This window comes from Triturus cristatus, chromosome 5_1 (assembly GCF_964204655.1).
Source record: "Triturus cristatus chromosome 5_1, aTriCri1.1, whole genome shotgun sequence".
NCBI lineage: Eukaryota > Metazoa > Chordata > Amphibia > Caudata > Salamandridae > Triturus > Triturus cristatus.
The window spans coordinates 935271741-935283840 of record NC_140587.1 but is presented as its reverse complement, the minus strand read 5'-3'; positions in this window follow the sequence as shown (position 1 = coordinate 935283840).

Genomic DNA, 12100 nt, shown 5'->3' with positions numbered 1-12100 from the left:
TAACATTTGTAGGCCTTTATTGTTCAAGCGAAAACGCCCGATTATTGACGAAAGAGATAACCACCCCCCCTTACGACATGCTTCAGAAACAAAAAAAATGGTCCGTTTTCAAATGTTGCGTCTTTGAACTACAATTAACATTGTACGTGGATAATCACTTTTAGAGATAAAATGAGATGTTTAAAGTGATTTTCAAGCTTCCAGGGGCCCTAAACACGAGATTTGAGAAATGGGTAAAAGTGAATGAAAATGGCCAATTTACTCACTCTGCGGCCTTAAAAAGTGTTTCTCCTCCACGGAAAGTGAATAAAATAACATTTGGATGCCTTTATTGTTCAATCAAAAACGCCCGTTTTTTGGTGAAAAAGATAACCACCCCCCCTTACGACATGCTTCAGAAACGAAAAAAATGGTCCATTTTCAAATGTTGCGTCTTTGAACTACAATTCACATTTGTACGTGGATAATCACTTTTAGAGATAAAATTAGATGTTTAAAGTGATTTACAAGCTTTCAGGGGCCCTAAACACAAGATTTGAGGAATGGGTAAATATGAATGAAAATGGCCAATTTATTCACTCTGAGGCCTTAAAAAGTTTTTCTCCACTCCAGAAAGAGAATTAAATAACATTTGTAGACCTTTATTGTTCAATCAAAAACGCCCGATTTTTTGACGAAAGAGATAACCACCCCCCCTTACGACATGCTTCAGAAACAAAAAAAAAATGGTTCATTTTCAAATGTTGCATCTTTGAACGACAATCCACATTTGTACGTGGATAAACACTTTTAGAGATAAAATTAGATGTTGAAAGTGATTTTCAAGCCTTCAGGGGCCCTAAACACAAGATTTGAGAAATGGGTAAAAGTGAATGAAAATGGCCAATTTACTCACTCTGAGGCCTTAAAAAGTGTTTCTCCTCCACGGGAAGTGAATTAAATAACATTTGTAGGCCTTTATTATTCAAGCGAAAACGCCTGATAATTGACGAAAGAGATAACCACCCCCCTTACGACATGCTTCAGAAACGAAAAAAATGGTCCGTTTTCAAATGTTGCGTCTTTGAATGACAATCCACATTTGTACGTGGATAATCACTTTTAGAGCTAAAATTAGATGTTTAAAGTGATTTTCAAGCTTCCAGGGGCCCTAAACACAAGATTTGAGAAATGGGTAAAAGTGAATGAAAATGGCCAATTTACTCACTCTGCGGCCTTAAAAAGTGTTTCTCCTCCACGGAAAGTGAATAAAATAACATTTGGATGCCTTTATTGTTCAATCAAAAACGCCCGTTTTTTGGTGAAAAAGATAACCACCCCCCCTTACGACATGCTTCAGAAACAAAAAAAATGGTCCATTTTCAAATGTTGCGTCTTTGAACTACAATTCACATTTGTACGTGGATGATCACTTTTAGAGATAAAATGAGATGTTTAAAGTGATTTTCAAGCTTCCAGGGGCCCTAAACACAAGATTTGAGAAATGGGTAAAAGTGAATAAAAATGGCCAATTTACTCACTCTGAGGCCTTAAAAAGTGTTTCTCCTCCACGGGAAGTGAATTAAATTACATTTGGAGGCCTTTATTGTTCAAGCGAAAACGCCTGATTTTTGATGAAAGAGATAACCAACCCCCCTTACGACATGCTTCTGAAACTAAAAAAATGGTTCATTTTCAAATGTTGCGTCTTTGAACTACAATTAACATTTTACGTGGGTAATCACTTTTAGAGATAAAGTGAGATGTTTAAAGTGATTTTCAAGCTTCCAGGGGCCCTAAACACAAGATTTGAGAAATGGGTAAAAGTGAATGAAAATGGCCAATGTACTCACTCTGAGGCCTTAAAAAGTGTTTCTCCTCCACGGGAAGTGAATTAAATACCATTTGGAGGCCTTTATTGTTCAAGCGAAAACACCTGATTTTTGATGAAAGAGATAACCACCCCCCCTTACGACATGCTTCAGAAACGAATAAAATGGTCCGTTTTCAAATGTTGCGTCTTTGAATGACAATCCACATTTGTACGTGGATAATCACTTTTAGAGCTAAAATTAGATGTTTAAAGTGATTTTCAAGCTTCCAGGGGCCCTAAACACAAGATTTGAGAAATGGGTAAAAGTGAATGAAAATGGCCAATTTACTCACTCTGAGGCCTTAAAAAGTGTTTCTCCTCCACGGGAAGTGAATTAAATACCATTTGGAGGCCTTTATTGTTCAAGCGAAAACCCCTGATTTTTGATGAAAGAGATAACCACCCCCCCATACGACATGCTTCTGAAACTAAAAAAATGGTTCATTTTCAAATGTTGTGTCTTTGAACTACAATTAACATTGTACGTGGATAATCACTTTTAGAGATAAAATGAGATGTTTAAAGTGATTTTCAAGCTTCCAGGGGCCCTAAACACGAGATTTGAGAAATGGGTAAACGTGAATGAAAATGGCCAATTTACTCACTCTGCGGCCTTAAAAAGTGTTTCTCCTCCACGGAAAGTGAATAAAATAACATTTGGATGCCTTTATTGTTCAATCAAAAACGCCCGTTTTTTGGTGAAAAAGATAACCACCCCCCCTTACGACATGCTTCAGAAACGAAAAAAATGGTCCATTTTCAAATGTTGCGTCTTTGAACTACAATTCACATCTGTACGTGGATGATCACTTTTAGAGATAAAATTAGATGTTTAAAGTGATATACAAGCTTCCAGGGGCCCTAAACACAAGATATGAGGAATGGGTAAATATGAATGAAAATGGCCAATTTATTCACTCCGATGCCTTAAAAAGTTTTTCTCCACTCCAGAAAGTGAATTAAATAACATTTGTAGGCCTTTATTGTTCAATCAAAAACGCCCGATTTTTGACGAAAGAGATAACGACCCCCCCTTACGACATGCTTCAGAAACTAAAAAAATGGTCTGTTTACAAATGTTGCCTCTTTGAACTACAATTCACATTTGTACGTGGAAAAGCACTTTTAAAGATCAAATGAGATGTTTAAAGTGATTTTCATGCTTCCAGGGGCCTTAAACACAAGATTTGAGGTATGGGTAAAAGTGAATGAAAATGGCCAATTTACTCACTCTGAGGCCTTAAAAAGTGTTTCTCCTCCACGGGAAGTGAATTAAATACCATTATGAGGCCTTTATTGTTCAAGCGAAAACGCCTGATTTTTGATGAAAGAGATAACCACCCCCCCTTACGACATGCTTCTGAAACTAAAAAAATGGTTCATTTTCAAATGTTGCGTCTTTGAACTACAATTAACATTGTACGTGGATAATCACTTTTAGAGATAAAATGAGATGTTTAAAGTGATTTTCAAGATTCCAGGGGCCCTAAACAAGAGATTTGAGAAATGGGTAAACGTGAATGAAAATGGCCAATTTACTCACTCTGAGGCCTTAAAAAGTGTTTCTCCTTCACGGAAAGTGTATAAAATAACATTTGGATGCCTTTATTGTTCAATCAAAAACGCCCGTTTTTTGGTGAAAAAGATAACCACCCCCCCTTACGACATGCTTCAGAAACGAAAAAAATGGTCCATTTTCAAATGTTGCGTCTTTGAACTACAATTCACATTTGTACGTGGATAATCACTTTTAGAGATAAAATTACATGTTTAAAGTGATTTACAAGCTTCCAGGGGCCCTAAACACAAGATATGAGGAATGGGTAAATATGAATGAAAATGGCCAATTTATTCACTCTGAGGCCTTAAAAAGATTTTCTCCTCTCCAGAAAGTGAATTAAATAACATTTGTAGGCCTTTATTGTTCAATCAAAAACGCCCGATTTTTGACGAAAGAGATAACCACCCCCCCTTACGACATGCTCAGAAACTAAAAAAATGGTCCGTTTTCAAATGTTGCCTGTTTGAACTACAATTCACATTTGTACGTGGAAAAGCACTTTTAAAGATCAAATCAGATGTTTAAATTGATTTTCATGCTTCCAGGGGCCTTAAAGACAAGATTTGAGGAATGGGTAAAAGTGAATGAAAATGGCCAATTTACTCACTCTGAGGCCTTAAAAAGTGTTTCTCCTCCACGGGAAGTGAATTAAATAACATTTGGAGGCCTTTATTGTTCAAGCGAAAACGCCCGATTATTGACGAAAGAGATAACCACCCCCCCCTTACGACATGCTTCAGAAACGAAAAAAATGGTCCGTTTTCAAATGTTGCGTCTTTGAATGACAATCCACATTTGTACGTGGATAATCACTTTTAGAGCTAAAATTAGATGTTTAAAGTGATTTTCAAGCTTCCAGGGGCCCTAAACACAAGATTTGAGAAATGGGTAAAAGTGAATGAAAATGGCCAATTTACTCACTCTGAGGCCTTAAAAAGTGTTTCTCCTCCACGGGAAGTGAATTAAATACCATTTGGAGGCCTTTATTGTTCAAGCGAAAACGCCTGATTTTTGATGAAAGAGATAACCACTCCCCCTTACGACATGCTTCTGAAACTAAAAAAATGGTTCATTTTCAAATGTTGCGTCTTTGAACCACAATTAACATTGTATGTGGATAATCACTTTTAGAGATAAAATGAGATGTTTAAAGTGATTTTCAAGCTTCCAGGGGCCCTAAACACGAGATTTGAGAAATGGGTAAACGTGAATGAAAATGGCCAATTTACTCACTCTGCGGCCTTAAAAAGTGTTTCTCCTCCACGGAACGTGAATAAAATAACATTTGGATGCCTTTATTGTTCAATCAAAAATGCCAGTTTTTTGGTGAAAAGATAACCACCCCCCCTTACGACATGCTTCAGAAACGAAAAAAATGGTCCATTTTCAAATGTTGCGTCTTTGAACTACAATTCACATTTGTACGTGGATAATCACTTTTAGAGATAAAATTAGATGTTTAAAGTGATTTACAAGCTTCCAGGGGCCCTAAACACAAGATATGAGGAATGGGTAAACGTGAATGAAAATGGCCAATTTACTCACTCTGAGGCCTTAAAAAGTGTTTCTCCTTCACGGAAAGTGAATAAAATAACATTTGGATGCCTTTATTGTTCAATCAAAAACGCCCGTTTTTTGGTGAAAAAGATAACCACCCCCCCTTACGACATGCCTCAGAAACTAAAAAAATGGTCCGTTTTCAAATGTTTCCTCTTTGAACTACAATTCACATTTGTACGGCAAAAAGCACTTTTAAAGATCAAATGAGATGTTTAAAGTGATTTTCATGCTTCCAGGGGCCTTAAACACAAGATTTGAGGAATGGGTAAAAGTGAATGAAAATGGCCAATTTACTCACTCTGAGGCCTTAAAAAGTGTTTCTCCTCCATGGGAAGTGAATTAAATAACATTTGTAGGCCTTTATTGTTCAAGCGAAAACGCCCGATTATTGACGAAAGAGATAACCACCCCCCCTTACGACATGCTTCAGAAACGAAAAAAATGGTCCGTTTTCAAATGTTGCGTCTTTGAATGACAATCCACATTTGTACGTGGATAATCACTTTTAGAGCTAAAATTAGATGTTTAAAGTGATTTTCAAGCTTCCAGGGGCCCTAAACACAAGATATGAGGAATGGGTAAATATGAATGAAAATGGCCAATTTATTCACTCTGAGGCCTTAAAAAGATTTTCTCCTCTCCAGAAAGTGAATTAAATAACATTTGTAGGCCTTTATTGTTCAATCAAAAACGCCCGATTTTTGACGAAAGAGATAACCACCCCCCCTTACGACATGCTCAGAAACTAAAAAAATGGTCCGTTTTCAAATGTTTCCTCTTTGAACTACAATTCACATTTGTACGGCAAAAAGCACTTTTAAAGATCAAATGAGATGTTTAAAGTGATTTTCATGCTTCCAGGGGCCTTAAACACAAGATTTGAGAAATGGGTAAAAGTGAATGAAAATGGCCAATTTACTCACTCTGAGGCCTTAAAAAGTGTTTCTCCTCCACAAAAGGGAATTAAATACCATTTGGAGGCCTTTATTGTTCAAGCGAAAACGCCTGATTTTGATGAAAGAGATAACCACCCCCCCATACGACATGCTTCTGAAACTAAAAAAATGGTTCATTTTCAAATGTTGTGTCTTTGAACTACAATTAACATTGTACGTGGATAATCACTTTTAGAGATAAAATGTGATGTTTAAAGTGATTTTCAAGCTTCCAGGGGCCCTAAACACGAGATTTGAGAAATGGGTAAACGTGAATGAAAATGGCCAATTTACTCACTCTGCGGCCTTAAAAAGTGTTTCTCCTCCACGGAAAGTAAATAAAATAACACCCCCCCTTACGACATGCTTCAGAAACAAAAAAATGGTTCATTTTCAAATGTTGCATCTTTGAACGACAATCCACATTTGTACGTGGATAATCACTTTTAGAGATAAAATTAGATATTTAAAGTGATTTCCAAGCTTCCAGGGGCCCTAAACACGAGATTTGAGAAATGGGTAAAAGTGAATGAAAATGGCCAATTTACTCACTCTGCGGCCTTAAAAAGTGTTTCTCCTCCACGGAAAGTGAATAAAATAACATTTGGATGCCTTTATTGTTCAATCAAAAACGCCCGTTTTTTGGTGAAAAAGATAACCACCCCCCCTTACGACATGCTTCAGAAACGAAAAAAATGGTCCATTTTCAAATGTTGCGTCTTTGAACTACAATTCACATTTGTACGTGGATAATCACTTTTAGAGATAAAATTAGATGTTTAAAGTGATTTACAAGCTTCCAGGGGCCCTAAACACAAGCTATGAGGAATGGGTAAATATGAATGAAAATAGCCAATTTATTCACTCTGAGGCCTTAAAAAGATTTTCTCCACTCCAGAAAGTGAATTAAATAACATTTGTAGGCCTTTATTGTTCAATCAAAAACGCCCGATTTTTGACGAAAGAGATAACCACCCCCCCTTACGACATGCCTCAGAAACTAAAAAAATGGTCCGTTTTCAAATGTTTCCTCTTTGAACTACAATTCACATTTGTACGGCAAAAAGCACTTTTAAAGATCAAATGAGATGTTTAAAGTGATTTTCATGCTTCCAGGGGCCTTAAACACAAGATTTGAGGAATGGGTAAAAGTGAATGAAAATGGCCAATTTACTCACTCTGCGGCCTTAAAAAGTGTTTCTCCTCCACGGAAAGTGAATAAAATAACATTTGGATGCCTTTATTGTTCAATCAAAAACGCCCGTTTTTTGGTGAAAAAGATAACCACCCCCCCTTACGACATGCTTCAGAAACGAAAAAAATGGTCCATTTTCAAATGTTGCGTCTTTGAACTACAATTCACATTTGTACGTGGATGATCACTTTTAGGGATAAAATTAGATGTTTAAAGTGATATACAAGCTTCCAGGGGCCCTAAACACAAGATATGAGGAATGGGTAAATATGAATGAAAATGGCCAATTTATTCACTCCGAGGCCTTAAAAAGTTTTTCTCCACTCCAGAAAGTGAATTAAATAACATTTGTAGGCCTTTATTGTTCAATCAAAAACGCCCGATTTTTGACGAAAGAGATAACCACCCCCCCTTACGACATGCTTCAGAAACAAAAAAAATGGTCTGTTTTCAAATGTTGCCTCTTTGAACTACAATTCACATTTGTACGTGGAAAAGCACTTTTAAAGATCAAATGAGATGTTTAAAGTGATTTTCATGCTTCCAGGGGCCTTAAACACAAGATTTGAGGTATGGGTAAAAGTGAATGAAAATGGCCAATTTACTCACTCTGAGGCCTTAAAAAGTGTTTCTCCTCCACGGAAAGTGAATTAAATACCATTATGAGGCCTTTATTGTTCAAGCGAAAACGCCTGATTTTTGATGAAAGAGATAACCACCCCCCCTTACGACATGCTTCTGAAACTAAAAAAATGGTTCATTTTCAAATGTTGCGTCTTTGAACTTCAATTAACATTGTACGTGGATAATCACTTTTAGAGATAAAATGAGATGTTTAAAGTGATTTTCAAGCTTCCAGGGGCCCTAAACACGAGATTTGAGAAATGGGTAAACGTGAATGAAAATGGCCAATTTACTCACTCTGCGGCCTTAAAAAGTGTTTCTCCTTCACGGAAAGTGAATAAAATAACATTTGGATGCCTTTATTGTTCAATCAAAAACGCCCGTTTTTTGGTGAAAAAGATAACCACCCCCCCCTTACGACATGCTTCAGAAACGAAAAAAATGGTCCATTATCAAATGTTGCGTCTTTGAACTACAATTCACATTTGTACGTGGATAATCACTTTTAGAGATAAAATTAGATGTTTAAAGTGATTTACAAGCTTCCAGGGGCCCTAAACACAAGCTATGAGGAATGGGTAAATATGAATGAAAATAGCCAATTTATTCACTCTGAGGCCTTAAAAAGATTTTCTCCACTCCAGAAAGTGAATTAAATAACATTTGTAGGCCTTTATTGTTCAATCAAAAACGCCCGATTTTTGACGAAAGAGATAACCACCCCCCCTTACGACATGCCTCAGAAACTAAAAAAATGGTCCGTTTTCAAATGTTTCCTCTTTGAACTACAATTCACATTTGTACGGCAAAAAGCACTTTTAAAGATCAAATGAGATGTTTAAAGTGATTTTCATGCTTCCAGGGGCCTTAAACACAAGATTTGAGGAATGGGTAAAAGTGAATGAAAATGGCCAATTTACTCACTCTGAGGCCTTAAAAAGTGTTTCTCCTCCATGGGAAGTGAATTAAATAACATTTGTAGGCCTTTATTGTTCAAGCGAAAACGCCCGATTATTGACGAAAGAGATAACCACCCCCCCTTATGACATGCTTCAGAAACGAAAAAAATGGTCCGTTTTCAAATGTTGCGTCTTTGAATGACAATCCACATTTGTACGTGGATAATCACTTTTAAAGCTAAAATTAGATGTTTAAAGTGATTTTCAAGCTTCCAGGGGCCCTAAACAAGAGATTTGAGAAATGGGTAAACGTGAATGAAAATGGCCAATTTACTCACTCTGAGGCCTTAAAAAGTGTTTCTCCTTCACGGAAAGTGAATAAAATAACATTTGGATGCCTTTATTGTTCAATCAAAAACGCCCGTTTTTTGGTGAAAAAGATAACCACCCCCCCTTACGACATGCTTCAGAAACGAAAAAAATGGTCCATTTTCAAATGTTGCGTCTTTGAACTACAATTCACATTTGTACGTGGATAATCACTTTTAGAGATAAAATTACATGTTTAAAGTGATTTACAAGCTTCCAGGGGCCCTAAACACAAGATATGAGGAATGGATAAATATGAATGAAAATGGCCAATTTACTCACTCTGAGGCCTTAAAAAGTGTTTCTCCTCCACGGGAAGTGAATTAAATACCATTTGGAGGCCTTTATTGTTCAAGCGAAAACGCCCGATTATTGACGAAAGAGATAACCACCCCCCCTTACGACATACTTCAGAAACGAAAAAAATGGTCCGTTTTCAAATGTTGCGTCTTTGAATGACAATCCACATTTGTACGTGGATAATCACTTTTAGAGCTAAAATTAGATGTTTAAAGTGATTTTCAAGCTTCCAGGGGCCCTAAACACAAGATTTGAGAAATGGGTAAAAGTGAATGAAAATGGCCAATTTACTCACTCTGAGGCCTTAAAAAGTGTTTCTCCTCCACGGGAAGTGAATTAAATACCATTTGGAGGCCTTTATTGTTCAAGCGAAAACGCCTGATTTTTGATGAAAGAGATAACCACTCCCCCTTACGACATGCTTCTGAAACTAAAAAAATGGTTCATTTTCAAATGTTGCGTCTTTGAACCACAATTAACATTGTGCGTGGATAATCACTTTTAGAGATAAAATGAGATGTTTAAAGTGATTTTCAAGCTTCCAGGGGCCCTAAACACGAGATTTGAGAAATGGGTAAACGTGAATGAAAATGGCCAATTTACTCACTCTGCGGCCTTAAAAAGTGTTTCTCCTCCACGGAACGTGAATAAAATAACATTTGGATGCCTTTATTGTTCAATCAAAAATGCCCGTTTTTTGGTGAAAAGATAACCACCCCCCTTACGACATGCTTCAGAAACGAAAAGAATGGTCCATTTTCAAATGTTGCGTCTTTGAACTACAATTCACATTTGTACGTGGATAATCACTTTTAGAGATAAAATTAGATGTTTAAAGTGATTTACAAGCTTCCAGGGGCCCTAAACACAAGATATGAGGAATGGGTAAATATGAATGAAAATGGCCAATTTATTCACTCTGAGGCTCTAAAAAGTTTTTCTCCACTCCAGAAAGTAAATTAAATAACATTTGTAGACCTTTATTGTTCAATCAAAAATGCCCGATTTTTGACGAAAGAGATAACCACCCCCCCTTACGACATGCTTCAGAAACAAAAAAAATGGTTCATTTTCACATGTTGCATCTTTGAACGACAATCCACATTTGTACGTGGATAAACACTTTTAGAGATAAAATTAGATGTTTAAAGCGATTTTCAAGCTTCCAGGGGCCCTAAACACGAGATTTGAGAAATGGGTAAAAGTGAATGAAAATGGCCAATTTACTCACTCTGCGGCCTTAAAAAGTGTTTCTCCTCCACGGAAAGTGAATAAAATAACATTTGGATGCCTTTATTGTTCAATCAAAAACGCCCGTTTTTTGGTGAAAAAGATAACCACCCCCCCTTACGACATGCTTCAGAAACGAAAAAAATGGTCCATTTTCAAATGTTGCGTCTTTGAACTACAATTCACATTTGTACGTGGATAATCACTTTTAGAGCTAAAATTAGATGTTTAAAGTGATTTTCAAGCTTCCAGGGGCCCTAAACACAAGATTTGAGAAATGGGTAAAAGTGAACGAAAATGGCCAATTTACTCACTCTGAGGCCTTAAAAAGTGTTTCTCCTCCACGGGAAGTGAATTAAATACCATTTGGAGGCCTTTATTGTTCAAGCGAAAACGCCTGATTTTTGATGAAAGAGATAACCACTCCCCCTTACGACATGCTTCTGAAACTAAAAAAATGGTTCATTTTCAAATGTTGCGTCTTTGAACCACAATTAACATTGTGCGTGGATAATCACTTTTAGAGATAAAATGAGATGTTTAAAGTGATTTTCAAGCTTCCAGGGGCCCTAAACACGAGATTTGAGAAATGGGTAAACGTGAATGAAAATGGCCAATTTACTCACTCTGCGGCCTTAAAAAGTGTTTCTCCTCCACGGAACGTGAATAAAATAACATTTGGATGCCTTTATTGTTCAATCAAAAATGCCCGTTTTTTGGTGAAAAGATAACCACCCCCCCTTACGACATGCTTCAGAAACGAAAAAAATGGTCCATTTTCAAATGTTGCGTCTTTGAACTACAATTCACATTTGTACGTGGATAATCACTTTTAGAGATAAAATTAGATGTTTAAAGTGATTTACAAGCTTCCAGGGGCCCTAAACACAAGATATGAGGAATGGGTAAATATGAATGAAAATGGCCAATTTATTCACTCTGAGGCTCTAAAAAGTTTTTCTCCACTCCAGAAAGCAAATTAAATAACATTTGTAGACCTTTATTGTTCAATCAAAAATGCCCGATTTTTGACGAAAGAGATAACCACCCCCCCTTACGACATGCTTCAGAAACAAAAAAAATGGTTCATTTTCAAATGTTGCATCTTTGAACGACAATCCACATTTGTACGTGGATAAACACTTTTAGAGATAAAATTAGATGTTTAAAGTGATTTTCAAGCTTCCAGGGGCCCTAAACACGAGATTTGAGAAATGGGTAAAAGTGAATGAAAATGGCCAATTTACTCACTCTGCGGCCTTAAAAAGTGTTTCTCCTCCACGGAAAGTGAATAAAATAACATTTGGATGCCTTTATTGTTCAATCAAAAACGCCCGTTTTTTGGTGAAAAAGATAACCACCCCCCCTTACGACATGCTTCAGAAACGAAAAAAATGGTCCATTTTCAAATGTTGCGTCTTTGAACTACAATTCACATTTGTACGTGGATAATCACTTTTAGAGATAAAATTAGATGTTTAAAGTGATTTACAAGCTTTCAGGGGCCCTAAACACAAGATTTGAGGAATGGGTAAATATGAATGAAAATGGCCAATTTATTCACTCTGAGGCCTT